The sequence below is a fragment of the Aulonocara sp. 'chitande type north' Nkhata Bay genome, linkage group LG22 (genome assembly GCF_057382095.1).
Source record: "Aulonocara sp. 'chitande type north' Nkhata Bay isolate Kocher_YH1m ecotype deep benthic linkage group LG22, A_spYH_male_GT1.1, whole genome shotgun sequence".
Lineage (NCBI taxonomy): Eukaryota > Metazoa > Chordata > Actinopteri > Cichliformes > Cichlidae > Aulonocara > Aulonocara sp. 'chitande type north' Nkhata Bay.
The window spans coordinates 9,167,839-9,178,226 of record NC_141364.1 but is presented as its reverse complement, the minus strand read 5'-3'; positions in this window follow the sequence as shown (position 1 = coordinate 9,178,226).

Below are 10,388 nucleotides of genomic sequence, written 5' to 3'. Positions count from 1 at the left end.
TTCTAATTTTATGATTCTTTTTCTTAACTTTTATCATGTCTCCCTATGTTTTTATTTCTTTTGATTATCTTAATTGTACAGCACCTTGATCAACATTTTCTGTTTTAAATGTGCTATATAAATAAATTTGACTTTGACTTTGAATCTGAAATATGTTCAAGTAGGTTCTCAGGCATCCAGGACATGGTAGTCTAAGGAGATTGGAAAGAAAGTGACAGGGCTTCTTGAAGTTTCTTGAATTTCCAGAATGTGAAACTGAAATAGAAGATACACATCTTTCATTTCAATCATGATGAAGGCAAAAATCAAGCAAGAAGGAAGAGTCAGCTGACACATAGGAATATTTGCAGTAATGTGAAGAAAAACTGATCTGGTCTTCTATCCTTCCCAGCGACAGACGATGCATGACTATCTGTCAATGCACTTTACCCTACCGCCTACTGGTGTTGGCCAGAGGGGCCGATGGCGCGATATGGTAGCCTCGCTTCTGTCAGTCTACCCCAGGGCAGCTGTGGCTACAACCGTACCTGCCTCCACCAGTGTGTGAATGCGAGAGTGAATGAATAGTGGCATTGTAAAGCGCTTTGGGTGCCTTGAAAAGCGCTATATAAATCCAATCCATTATTATCATTATAATGTACCAGTACAGAGGAATAAACATGAGCTTCCTCCTGCCTTTGTTCTCATGAAAGTTTGCCTTCACTAATACCCATGCCTTGGTGTCAGTCCTACCATGCCAAAACATAGAAAAATGTCAGGTAGTAAGTTGGAAAAAAGTTGAATAAAATTGTTGACCCCAGAGGACAAAAGGAGAAGGGAAATCGGGAGGAAATTACAAGGCTTAAGCACTATATGGTCGAAAATAACATTAGCTTATTTCAATAAAAAACACTCACATATGCAGAACTAGGGTGGCAAAAGATTATTTCAGTGGCACATGGAAACACATGCCAGCATATCTCGGCATGTGCCGGCATGTGCCACTGAAATAATTGTTCAATTTTTTTTTTCTCCAAATGTCCTGTCTGACACTGTAGCAATCACAATTATTTTCTGAAGGCAAAGAAAAATGCCCAACAAACTTATTTTCCCAAGTAGACCATTACAGCTTTTGCTGTAATGATCCCAGTCCATCCATGTCCTGATGGACTGGTCCACGCTTTGTGTTTATGTCTTTGTGTGAAATCTGTTTACCTGCCATTTGCTGTTTTAGCTGTTTCGTGGTTGTTGAAATGAAAGCTTTAACCTGAGATACTGGCGTTTATATTTAAAAATCTATTCAGGATTTAATGAATTGATACCACGTTATTCAAGCTAAAATCTCTTTTAATCAAAACATTGATTATTTAAACCCATCCCTACTGTGCAGCATACAGTACCAACAACACAACACATGATATGTTCAGAGGCAGCAGCCAACAAAGGCATGGAGGGCCCCAGACATCCAGAGACCCCCAGAGAATGAAGGCCCAAGGATGACCACCGCACGTCATGGATTCTTGATATGATTCCTTGTGACGTCACAAGGAATCATATCGGGATGGTTTCCTGATATGATTCCTGACGTCAATCAGGTTGCCTCCCATTCAGTAGGGGAGAGCGGGGTAAGTTGTCACACTCTTCACACTGACTAACTTTTACTGAGCACCATACATCACAACGTAATAAATGTTTCACCAAATGAAAGACGGAAGTCTCGGGCACATATGATGTATTCATTACATTTTCATATCTTATCTCATTACGGAGTTGTAGACTGTTGAATGGAGAATGTGCACTTGTGACAATTTGCCCCATCGGCAGGTAAGTTGTCACACTAGATTATCTTAAAATATGAACACAAATACTTAATTATGATTATTGATTTTAATTGTTAAATTCAAACCAAAACTGGAAATTTGAACAATTATGCCAAGAGAATTTGGAAAAAAACAATTATTTCAATCCAATACACATTTTAATCAAAACATTAAGTAGAAAGAAAACTTTAGTTTGAACTTTAAACTCAAATGTTCTCTGGCTTGCACATAAATCCATCATAACTGAATGGAATGCTGCAAATAACTTGCTTTACTTAACATGTTTATCCTCTGAACAAAACAGATGCCCTATTTCTGATTAATCAGACTCAACTTCATAGTCACAATTCTGGCACACATAAATTGCCTGGCCTGAGGTGCAAGCATCATGGGCCCATTTGTTGCATTTTACGCATTTTACCCAGGTCTCTTTTGGACGACTGTTTGAAAATGGCTCCACACAGACAAGGCAGAAGCACTCTTCATCATCTGATGATGACTCTTGAATTATTTTTCTTCTTTTAGCTGCGTTGTTCTTCATAGGTCCAGATGTTTTCCCCCCTCGCGTCCCTCTCTTTTGAAACAGCTTTTTGCTAGATTCAGCCTTATTCTTTTCTTTTTCTAGTTGCTGCTTCACTGGCGTGTCGGTTAGAATTGCTGATTTGCATCGTTTTCTTCCTTTGCTGGATGGTTTTCGGCGGCCAGCTTTTGGATATGGCTGGATGTCCTCTGGAGTTGGTAGTCCGCTGTCAGTAATTGCAGTGCGGTAATTTATGTCAAAATCCTTTGCTGTACTTGTGATTGATTTGTTCTGCATCTTTACCTGCCTGACTGCCTTTAACATAATGTCAGGTGGTGTTCTGCCACGCTCTGTCTTTCGTTGATAATTTCGAACCATCTTACTTTCTTCCTTCCTTCCTTAATTCCTGCCTCTCCTTCCTTTCTTCAAAAACCTTATTACAAATACAAATGAATTACAATATCACAATTTTTTGGAGCATTTATTTGTACTGGGGCAAGTTGTCACATGTGACGACTTGCCCCAAAGTTAATGAGACAACTTGCCCCAAACTGACATTTATGCTAATTTTGGCTAAATGTCAGGGTTAGCTCAACATAGCACATCAGCTGAAGTATCAAAAGACACGTTAATGTCTCCTCTATTTTGTGTAAAATAATAATCTGTAACATCTATACCTAACAAAGTTGTACTGAAGAAAATTTAAAGTGATTTATTTTTCCTTTTAGGTCAAAAAAATAAAAAAGATGTGCTCACCTCAGATTAGAGCAGTCTTGACCACATGTGAACAGGAGGTTGACTATAGAAGAAGAAGTCACACAAAGTGGCTATTTCATTTTTGAGATAGAGCCTCTAGTGTTGGAGTTATGAACAGTGTGACAACTTACCTGTGTGACAACTTACCCCGCTCTCCCCTATAAAACCTCTACAACCGGCCCCAGTCTTCCTCTTTCTGTTACCTAGCTTAAGGACAGCAGCTTTGGCCGTGAAAACCCATAAACACCGGTGAGTTTAGCTCCCATTCTTCACATAGAGGGACCCGTCTGGCCTTATCTTCTTCTTTATTTGATTTTTAGGTTTACTGGATGCTGTTTTTAAACTTTTAATGAAAGATTTTTTACGAGGGAGGAGAAAATGTAGAGTGGTTAACGCGAACGAAGGAGGGCTGCCAGACCGGAGATCCGAAGATGCTTGAATGGCATTTCTTCTCTCTCCTTATTGAAACAATTTAACCGTATTTATCCGAAGCAAAAAGTACTTGAAGTCCAGACATGAAAGCTTCTGAATATTTGGCGATCTTTGTAACTTTATCCGACGTGGCCCAGTGGAGTAACACGTGTCTCGGCTGGCTTGTGGCCGAGTGAGGCCTAGCAGTAGCAGCCGCCTACTAGCGGCTAAGGCCTAGCGCCTGAGTAGCCATGAAGTTGAATTTCAGTTTTTAACTCCGTATAAATTAAAAAGACAATACGTTTTAATATGTTTTCATTTTTTATGTACTTTCATTATGCCTACATGCCGGGATGGTTTCCTAATGTAGCCGGGCTCAAGATGCGATAGCTTAGTTGTACATGCATGTCTGTTAACGAAGCCTAACGGGTACTTAATAGTAAGCCTAACGCAATTTTTATTTTTATTTAATCTTGCCCACAGAAACTAAAACAATGGGAAAGGAAAAGACCCACATTAACATCGTGGTCATTGGCCATGTCGACTCCGGCAAGTCCACCTCCACCGGTCACTTGATCTACAAGTGCGGAGGAATCGACAAGAGAACCATCGAGAAGTTTGAGAAGGAAGCCGCTGAGGTAAGAGCTTGTGTATTTAGTCAAGTCAAGTCAAGTCAAGTCAAGTTGGCTTTATTGTCACTTCAACCATATACAGTTTAACAGTACACAGGGAGGCGAAACAACGTTCCTCCAGGAACCAAGGTGCTACATGCAACATAAATTTACAACATAATTTAACAGAAAAACTCTAAACTAGCTAACTAAGAGGCCTAGTTAGCTGGCTAGCAGAGACAAGACAGACTGACCTAACATAAATTACAACATAAAAGAGAGATACTCCCATACAGCTTGTGACAAAATTTGATTCGATTTGATTGATGACCCTAGCCTTGACCTTTTGACCTCCCCCCTCCCCCTCCCCCCTTTCCCCTCCCCCACCGGAAGTGTGTAATTTGATCCCCTAAGCGTGATGAATTGCATCCGGAGAAGGGAGGGGGAAACCCCCCGGAAGTGTGTAATTTGATCCCTAAGCGCGCCACCTGTTGCGCCACCTGTTGTTGGAAAAAAAGAAAAAAAGGTTTTTAGAGGGAGGGAGGGGTCTGCGGCGGGGAGGAGAATAAAAGCAGAGAGGAGGCCGTCACAATTTCTAGGCACAGACGCAAGATGGATCCTTTCATTCTGCAGCCCAGCGTTCCTGTGTACTTGGACGGCGAAGAGATCTGCTCTCCCGAGGCCGCTAGAGAGACAGAGCGGTAGTTAGTTTTCCACAAACTCATAGTCTGAATTCTGTTTCAATATTATGACAATTTTCTCTGTATTTCTTTTTTTTTTTTTTTTTTTTTTTACAATAGCGGATGTAATTTTACTTTCTTAAGCTGCACCGGCGCTTGTAATGGGAAAAAAGAGTGACTTCCTATTGCCTGTAGAGAACCGTTTCTTTCAATAGTATTTTATTTTCCTATAATACAGACGCAGTAAAAAACCTTTAAGATGATCAGCCTAGCAACAAATTGCATTTTTAGGCTACACCATAGCTTGTGATGAAAAGAAGAACTTTCTATCCACTTGTAACCTACAGGCTGCCTACCCCGTATGTGTAAAAATGAATAAATATCCCTTAGTGAATACTTTTCTTTGAATACTACTTTTCCTTTTGAGAGTCCCTTTTACAAGGGACTGAAAAACAAACCATAAAAGATAATTGCCGTGACAGGCGATCTTGTTTCACACACACACACCGCGGGTCAAGGAGGAGTGAGACAGCAGATATCAGTTTTTTCTCAATGCTTATAACCTATAACGCGCCCCCCAAAAAATATTATTATTATTAAAACATCTATATGAGGTAGGTTTTGCGCAGCCTGCTCCTTGTCAGACCAAAGTAGAGAGTTTTTTTTCTTCATTACTTTTACAATGGGTTTTCTCAATAGACAGAAAATGAAAATGATGACACTGAGGAGTCAACAGCCGATATTATCATTGCTTGTAACCCGGTAAATAATTTCGTACATCTCCCCATAAAATAAGCCTTAGTGGAAAAAAGCTCATATTCGAATAAGTTTATTAAAGCACCCCCCTCTGTGGGAAAGAGTTTTTTTTCTCAGAGTCAAGTTTAAACCATGAGGCGAGTTTTGTCAACAGGAGGCGAGTTTTGTCACGAGCAAGAACAAGGGCAGACAACTGTTGCCCATAAAGTAAAACAAATATCCGCCTCTAAGTCGTATTTTACCTTTTTACCTGCCTAGATCACTGTAATAACTTACAGATTCTCTGCCAGGGAAATATAATTTTTGCAAGTGGTAATGCTGTACTTTACTAAAACCACTGAATAAAGCGCAAACTGTCCATCATATTGTTACAGGAATACCTGTGTATTGATTTGCTGATGCATAAAATGTATAAATGTTACCAGTAGATTAAAGTATCGCTTGCACTGCTGGAATTGCAGCGATTAGAACACAGAACTCTCATGAAGAGTACCTATTCAAGCAGTAAAATTGATTTCACTTTTTTATCTGCCAACAAATTAAAGTGATTCCCATTTTCCTTTATTAGATATTAGACAGGAGATGTGAATGTTTAAATGTTTCGGAGCTCTAATGTGCAGCTGTCACCTTAGAACAGCGGCACTCTGCAATAAAAATAATTAACTTGAACTAAAATGTAGTGTTAACCTCTTTATTTGTGTAAGTGTTGCATTTCACTGTTCTGTTTTGGGGTTTGTTTGTTTTTTTATGTTCTTGTGAAGATATGACCTGAGTCACACCGTGCCACTTGGTGAAGAGTGCTGTAAAAATAAAATAGGGGAGACATGATGGAATTAATGAAGGCCAGCTGATATCCAGCCTCCCCTAGCACTGCCCTCTGAACCCACTGCTCCACCCCTCCCTTGCAGCTGAGCCTGCCACTGTTCTTTATAGAGTTTTAATTACCATTTTATCACCATCCTTATCATCTGTCTGTGACTGGAGTAGGTGGCACTCATAGGGATCACTTTTGTGGGAAAGAAGTCATATGACCTGTGAAATGCCCTTTTTTAACTTTGAAGTGAACATGCATAAAGCATAAGGCAGGAAGCTGGCCTTAGTGGAGAAAGCTGACAACCACCAATGTAATAGCTGTTATTTCTAACTGGGGTTTTTAAGTCAGGCCAGCTAATGCAAAGAAAGCCTGGCTGTGTAAGTGTGCAGTCAACCCCTCAGGCCACTAGTGTTTATTGATAATATTACCTCTGATGGAAGTAGTCACATCATGCATGGGGCTGTACTCTGCTTGAATTCAGCCATATGCTGCAAAACTCTTTGACCCTTCACAGTGCAAATGGATAATTAAGCATTCTACCAAAGCAACCCAGGAGTTTCTCAAGGTAAAGAAAATGGATAGTCTTCAGTGGCCAAGTTAGTCACCTGATCTCAGTGTAGTAGAGCAGCCTTTCTGTTACTGAAGGCAAAATTGAATACAGAAATACAAATAAACAAGCAGAAACTGAAGACAGCTGCAGTAGCCTGGAAGAGCATCTCAAGAGAGGAAACACAGCATTTCATGAACTACAGGCGTTCTAGCCTTATGGCAGTCATTGACTGCAAGATTTTACATACAAGTAAAAATATAAGTAAAATATTTTAAAAAGTCATAATATTTAAAATGATGTTAGCTTGTTGAATTACTTCCAAGTCTCTGAAAATGAAGACATAAGTATCAAAATGGTTGTAAGCACTTAACAATGTATGTAATAATTTAGTTTTGAATAATAGATGAAAGCCTGCGCTTCAATCACATCTTTTTTTTGTTCATTTAAGTTCTGCTGTGGTGGTGCACAAAGTCAAAATCACAAAAAAAAGTCATTGTCCAAACATTAATGGACCCAATTAAGGTGGTGACACCATTTCAAAATTGGCACCCAAAAACCCCCCACAGTACCTACAAATTAGTTTTGTTTTCAAGCTTGCTGTAAAAATTAAATCAAATTAGCTTTTTTAAATTAAGTCACTATTAGTCAAGTTTCAGATTGTGTTAATTAAAGAAACAAATTCCCAATGTATGATGATTATTTAAAAGTGCATTCTTATATTTTCAGGCAAGAAATACTTTACTTTTATCTTCAGTCAACATGAACTTTATTGTTTAAGGACCATACTTTTGTCTCCATATTTTCATCAGTCATAAATTTGGCTGGAAAAGCATCACACCATTTGCTCTAGTAAAAAGACTCTTGTGTGCCTGAGTAATTTCTGATTTATTCTGGTTATTTTTTACCACAGCATCACTAGATGTTCTTAGATGAGGAACATGTGCTTTGTCTGACTCATTTTTCTTTCTGCCTTTAATCATTTATCTTGTAAAAGTCTACAGCTGAGAATGTGGTACTCGACCCTCTTGGACATTTCTTTTTCTTTCTCAGTGCAGATGAATCAGTGATTTCTGTGCATTAGATATTACACTGCTCCTGTACGTTAATGCTCCTTTGTGTGACAAGACCTGAAAATTACACTGATTGCTTTTCAAATGTGAACATGAGATTGCATGTAAATATAACTGCGGGCAATTTCCAAGGTTGAAATGTTAATGCAGTCAAGTTGAAATTCACTGAATCACACCAAGAGAGTTGTGATATTGTGCAGAGAGAATACCCTTAGATGACACATGTATATGTAAAAGTAGGTGTAATTGTCCACATCGCATAATAACACTGGGAATGACTAAGAAATTCAAATTTAATTAAAATCATTGCTAGTATAAAATTATTCAGGCTAAAAAACCCCAAAACAAAACGCATTACTGAAAAAAAAAAATCATTTTTTTGAGTTCACATGTCACAGTGTTAAACAAAGCCTGCAAAGTTACTCCAACTATCAAATAAATGTTGTGTTTAGCCTATCAAGCCTACAAGTTCCTAATAAAAAAAAAATGCATCCTCTTAGTTTTACTACATTTCTTTATACTATAATATTATTTCTTAATACTTGGAGCTGAAAGCTGAAGGAAAAGAAAAAAAGATACATAGTCCATATACAGAAGTCTAGAAAATACTACATTATCTGAACTCAAAAAAATGATTTTTTTTTTCAGTAATGCGTTTTGAAACTTGACTAATAGTGACTTAATTTAAAAAAGCTAATTTGATTTAATTTTTACAGCAAGCTTGAAAACAAAACTAATTTGTAGGTACTGTGGGGGGTTTTTGGGTGCCAATTTTGAAATGGTGTCACCACCTTAATTGGGTCCATTAATGTTTGGACAATGACTTTTTTTTGTGATTTTGACTTTGTGCACCACCACAGCAGAACTTAAATGAACAAAAAAAAGATGTGATTGAAGCGCAGGCTTTCATCTATTATTCAAAACTAAATTATTACATACATTGTTAAGTGCTTACAACCATTTTGATACTTATGTCTTCATTTTCAGAGACTTGGAAGTAATTCAACAAGCTAACATCATTTTAAATATTATGACTTTTTAAAATATTTTACTTATATTTTTACTTGTATGTAAAATCTTGCAGTCAATGACTGCCATAAGGCTAGAACGCCTGTAGTTCATGAAATGCTGTGTTTCCTCTCTTGAGATGCTCTTCCAGGCTACTGCAGCTGTCTTCAGTTTCTGCTTGTTTATTTGTATTTCTGTATTCAATTTTGCCTTCAGTAACAGAAAGGCTGCTCTACTACACTGAGATCAGGTGACTAACTTGGCCACTGAAGACTATCCATTTTCTTTACCTTGAGAAACTCCTGGGTTGCTTTGGTAGAATGCTTAATTATCCATTTGCACTGTGAAGGGTCAAAGAGTTTTGCAGCATATGGCTGAATTCAAGCAGAGTACAGCCCCATGCATGATGTGACTACTTCCATCAGAGGTAATATTATCAATAAACACTAGTGGCCTGAGGGGTTGACTGCACACTTACACAGCCAGGCTTTCTTTGCATTAGCTGGCCTGACTTAAAAACCCCAGTTAGAAATAACAGCTATTACATTGGTGGTTGTCAGCTTTCTCCACTAAGGCCAGCTTCCTGCCTTATGCTTTATGCATGTTCACTTCAAAGTTAAAAAAGGGCATTTCACAGGTCATATGACTTCTTTCCCACAAAAGTGATCCCTATGAGTGCCACCTACTCCAGTCACAGACAGATGATAAGGATGGTGATAAAATGGTAATTAAAACTCTATAAAGAACAGTGGCAGGCTCAGCTGCAAGGGAGGGGTGGAGCAGTGGGTTCAGAGGGCAGTGCTAGGGGAGGCTGGATATCAGCTGGCCTTCATTAATTCCATCATGTCTCCCCTATTTTATTTTTACAGCACTCTTCACCAAGTGGCACGGTGTGACTCAGGTCATATCTTCACAAGAACATAAAAAAACAAACAAACCCCAAAACAGAACAGTGAAATGCAACACTTACACAAATAAAGAGGTTAACACTACATTTTAGTTCAAGTTAATTATTTTTATTGCAGAGTGCCGCTGTTCTAAGGTGACAGCTGCACATTAGAGCTCCGAAACATTTAAACATTCACATCTCCTGTCTAATATCTAATAAAGGAAAATGGGAATCACTTTAATTTGTTGGCAGATAAAAAAGTGAAATCAATTTTACTGCTTGAATAGGTACTCTTCATGAGAGTTCTGTGTTCTAATCGCTGCAATTCCAGCAGTGCAAGCGATACTTTAATCTACTGGTAACATTTATACATTTTATGCATCAGCAAATCAATACACAGGTATTCCTGTAACAATATGATGGACAGTTTGCGCTTTATTCAGTGGTTTTAGTAAAGTACAGCATTACCACTTGCAAAAATTATATTTCCCTGGCAGAGAATCTGTAAGTTATTACAGTGATCT